This window comes from Elephantulus edwardii, unplaced genomic scaffold (genome assembly GCF_000299155.1).
Source record: "Elephantulus edwardii isolate Elephantulus edwardi_28Jun2011 unplaced genomic scaffold, EleEdw1.0 scaffold00184, whole genome shotgun sequence".
In the NCBI taxonomy this organism is placed as follows: domain Eukaryota; kingdom Metazoa; phylum Chordata; class Mammalia; order Macroscelidea; family Macroscelididae; genus Elephantulus; species Elephantulus edwardii.
The window spans coordinates 2548671-2553603 of record NW_006399934.1 but is presented as its reverse complement, the minus strand read 5'-3'; positions in this window follow the sequence as shown (position 1 = coordinate 2553603).

The window sequence follows — 4933 nt, the reverse complement described above, 5'->3', positions numbered from 1 at the left end:
TCTTGCCTCTCCAATGTTATATAGTATTTTTGGAAGTTGTTGCTCCTGAGTGCTATATGATATTCCATCATGTGAATATACCACAGTTTCTCAATCTAGTCATTAGTTGAGGACATTTGGGCTATTTCCATGTGCTTGTGATTGTGGATAATACTATTATTAACCTTGGTGTACAGATCTCTGTGTCTCTGTTCTGTTTCCCTTGGAATATATTCCTAGCAGTGGAAAATCTGGGTTATATGGAATTTGTGAGGACACACCAAATTGCTTTCCAGACTGGCTGTACCATTTTATAATCCCACCAACAGTGTGTGAGAATTACAATCTCTCCATAGCCTCTCCAACATTTATTATCTGCTGTCCTGTTAAGTTTTGCCACTGTCACTGGTGTCAGATGATATCTCATTGGGGTTTTGATTTGCATCTCACTTTTTTTTTGGCTCTTTTCCGTTTATTGCATGAAAGTGTTACTCTAGTCCAAGTTAAAAGTGGACCCCAATTGGTAACATTATACAAGCTGTGACGTTTTAAACTTGTGACAAGGGACAGAAGGGAAATTTTCTACTCATTGCAAGGAAATCCTCACATAAGCTTCAGTGGGCCACAAGCACTTAAAATCCATGAACCTCCAGCTGGTCGTCCTCAGCCAGTCCAATCATTACAGGAACTGGCATATGTTCTTGTGCTGGTCACCCTGTAGCTCAATTACTTCTCCGTATTCTGGGGGCTCAATTACAGTATAATTGCAGGCAACCTTCAGCGATCCCTTGGACAGTTTTAAGGGTCTTCCTGCAGTTCCTCTGTCGAATTCTTATATGAATATAATCCTCAGTCCCAGCAGGAAGCAGGTCATCACCCTTACTTGCATCAGCAAAGAGGTCGAAAGAGTGGAGGTTCTGGATAGCTGACATACCATTCCTTTTCCTTGGTGGAAACGGCCTGCGGAAGGCGGTGGCGGGAGAAGATGGGCAGGGGAGACTGAGCGTTGGAAGAGAGTGGGCTCGAGGGGGAGGCAGCTGAATCCTCAGCCGCGGCTCAGTGATTGGGGCCGATTTGCATCTCTTTTATTGTTGGTGATTTTGAGCATTTCTTCATGTGTGTGTAATGTCTTTCCATGTCTTTTGCCCATTTTGTAATTGAGTTCTCTTTTTCTTGTGAAGTCCCTGTAGTGTATTCTGCAAATTGTCATTGTGAGATCCTTCATCTGAGATGACATTGCCAAATGCTTTTTCCCCAGTCAGTAGGTTTTATTTTCACCGTATTGCAAAGAGTTTTTTTTTCACTCCCGAATTTACTCTTTAGAAGGACTCATTCATCGATATTATCCTCTCTGATTATGAATTTCTGACTGTATTTGTCAGCCTATTGATACCATAGGCTAGGTCTTCTGAATATGGTTCCATTTTGTCTCTTTATGATTTTGATCTGTATGGTTTGGGGCTTTACTTCTCGGTCTCTCATCCACTTTGGGTTGATTTTTGTGTACAGTGTGAGATGTGGATCCTACTTCAGCTTAGAAAAGAGGTGTTTTTTTTGTTTTAAGTAGAAATAAAGGGATTTTTTTTGGCTTTTATTCAATGACACAAGACATTTATTCAAAAGTCTTTTCATTTATTGGGGGAGAAGGGAGGGACTCACCACCTTTTAAAAATTTTTTTAAGGTGAAAGTAGAGACAGTTTTACTTAAAAAGATACATCCCAGAGGATGAGTCATTTTCTGAAAGATGTGGAATGAAGAAAGACAGGAAATCAACAACTTTTTGTGCCAATAAGGAGAGCCTTCTTTTATTGACTACGAGCATAACTGCTTAAGAAATGACATAAACATTTATTCTATACCTTCATATCTCTTGAAATAATAAAATTTAAAAATTATAATATGTGCACAGCTTTAGCAGAAAGTCCAAAACAAATGTTTGAAATCCACTATCCAGAGCCAGGACTAGAATTTACTCATCATTTGCAGGGTTTACCAAATGAAGAAATCTGTAATCATGGAGTATTTTTTTAATTATTATTATTAATTTCAATAAACATTTACAGAGGTTTTGGATTTCCATTCATTCATTGCCGCACTAATCATGCAGTATTCTTACTGTGGTGGCAAAAGGCTAACTAGGATTCAGCAGAGAAGTTCTGTGAAGGTGTCTTGCCCTTGAGTGCATTTTCTACTCAACTTGCACTTTTTCTACCCCTCTGGGAAATGACTTCCCAACTCCATAGTCGACTTCTTGAAGGCTGGATTCCCCCTTTAAAAATGCAGGTTCAGTGAGGAGGAGGAAGTGATTGCAGATATTTGTGATCAGATACATAAGATTCCATTCAAAGAATTAAAAACACAAATAACCACACCCCAGAGAAATAAGCTTCAGTGGCATATCCTTGGAAGAGTACAAGCTCACTCTACCCACAGAGGCCTTGGAAGAATTTAAGGAAATGAATGAAGGCATGTAAAAGAAACTGCCAGAGAAATTTGCTTCCCAGAATCCCAAGGACATGCACAAGGCCTGGGCCAGGTCTTTATCTTGCTCAAGAACATGAGTGTGGGCACTTGTATGTTGCCATCATAAATAAAATTGTCAGTTCTAAAAAGAAAAAGAAAGAAATCTGTAATCAAATCTGTAGTTTCTTTCTTCCCTACTTTTTAACACAAAAATCAGTTACTAAGTGCTTGCACAGTCAGCGCATGTACCAAAATTAGAGTGATTCAGAGAAGATTAGCGTGGCCCCTGTGTAAGGAAGACACACAATTCATGAAGAGTTCCATATTTTCACACACTTTAAAAATGTAGTTTATTAGTAAGATGATTGTCATATATAAATATAAAATACAGTGTAAAAGAAACACTGTATAAAACATAATGTAAATCTATGAAATACAATGTATATGAAATATGAATGTATCCAAACCAATAAAAAACGTGTCTTCAAAAAGAACAAAAAATAATCTAAGGCTAACCAGGCAATCTCCCATTTCATCTGGAATGGAAAGAGGCCCTGAATAAGCAAAGCACTGCTTAAAAAGAGAAACAAGGAAGGTGACATCTCACTCCCTGATTTTAAATCCTACTGTACTGCTGTGGTGGTCAAGACAGTGTGGGACTGGTACAATGACAGACACATCAATGAGATAGAATCGAAAACCCAGAAATCAGCCCATCTACCTATGGTCAACTGATTTTTGACAAGGAGATGAAATAAGTGGGGAAACGACAGCCTTTTAGATAAATGGTGTTGGCAAAGTTGGAAAACTATCTGTAAAAAAATCAAGCAAGATCCACACCTCATTCCATATACAAAAATCAACTCAAAGTGGATCATGGACCTAGGACTAAAACCAAGGACTATAAACTTCATTAGAGAAAAGCTTGGGAGAACTCTAGAAGTCCTAATCCACAACATAAATAGTTTTCCAAGCATCCAGAAAAACCTACAATAGGAGAGGATGAAATAGATGAATGGGACCTTCTAAGAATCCCTATGCACATTCAAAAACTTCTCCAACAGGGTAAAAAGGGAAGCTATAGACTAGGAAAAAATATTTGGTAATGACGCATCTGATAAGGAACTTAATCTAGAATTTATAATCCAATAGAAAAATAGGCACAAGATATGAAAAGACACTTCACCAAAGAAGATATTCAAATGGTGAACAAACACATGAAGAAATGTTCAAAATCCCTAGCTCTAAGAGAGATCCAAATCAAAACTATGAGATATTATCTCACCACAGTCAGAAAACAACAAATGCTGCCAAGGTTGGGGAGAAACTGGAACCCTTATTTACTGTTAGTGGAAGTGTAAAATGGTGCAACCACTATGGAAGGCTGTACGATGCTTTCTCAATAAGTGGCAAATAGAGATAATATTTGAATGCACACCCATGTTAATCGCAGCTTTGTCGACAATAGCAAGGAGTTAGAAACAACCTCAGTGCCCATCAACAAACGAATGGATAGAGAAGTCATGGTATATTCATGCAATGGAATACCACACTGCATTGAAAAACAAGGAACTCATGCAGTATCATTCAAAATGGATGACCTTGGAGGACATTATGCTGAGTGAAATATCTCAGTCACAAAAGGACAAATACTGTATGGAGCCACTGTTGTAAAACAAGACTGACACCAGGGTTGAGGGGAGACTGAGAAAGATGGGTTATATAATGTATACTGCATTGAATCAGATGAGGGAGAAAACTGTTTAAAAGGGATATGTGATAGGTATTTTTGTCATGACAGGAGTCCAGAGCAAACGCTGAATATAGTGGAGTGGCCCTGGGGGGAGGGATTGTAAAACAATGAAAGAATTTTTCTTTTACTTTTCCAAGAGGGGAGTATACTGGCGGGGGCGTGGGGAGGGTAGAAAAATGCAACAATGAATGAATGGAAATCCAAAGTCTTTGTAAATTTTTATTGAAATTAATAATAATAATAATTTAAAAAGAAAATAAAAAAGCTGTAATAACAAAAAAGAAATACCATTTGACCCAGCAATTCCGCTACTGGGAATATACCGCAGAGAAACCATGACTACCACTCACGCAGATATATGCACACCCTTGTTTATTGCTGCTTTGTTCACAATAGCAAAGAGTTTGAAACAACCTAAGTGCCCATAAACAAATTAATGGATAGAGAAGCTGTTGTATATAGTCATACAGTGGAATACTATGATGTGTTGAAAAACAAGGAACTTATGAAATATTACACAAATGAATGACCCTGGAGGACATGCTTAGTGAAATATCTCAGTTACAAAAGAACAAATACAGCATAGTGGCACTGTTGTAAAGAGGGACTGATATCAGTGTTGAGGGGAAACTAAGAGGGGATAAATAATGTATACTGCATTGAAACAGAGGAGACAGAGAACTGTTTAAAAGGAATATATGATTAGATACTGTTGTCATGACAGAAGTCCAGAATGA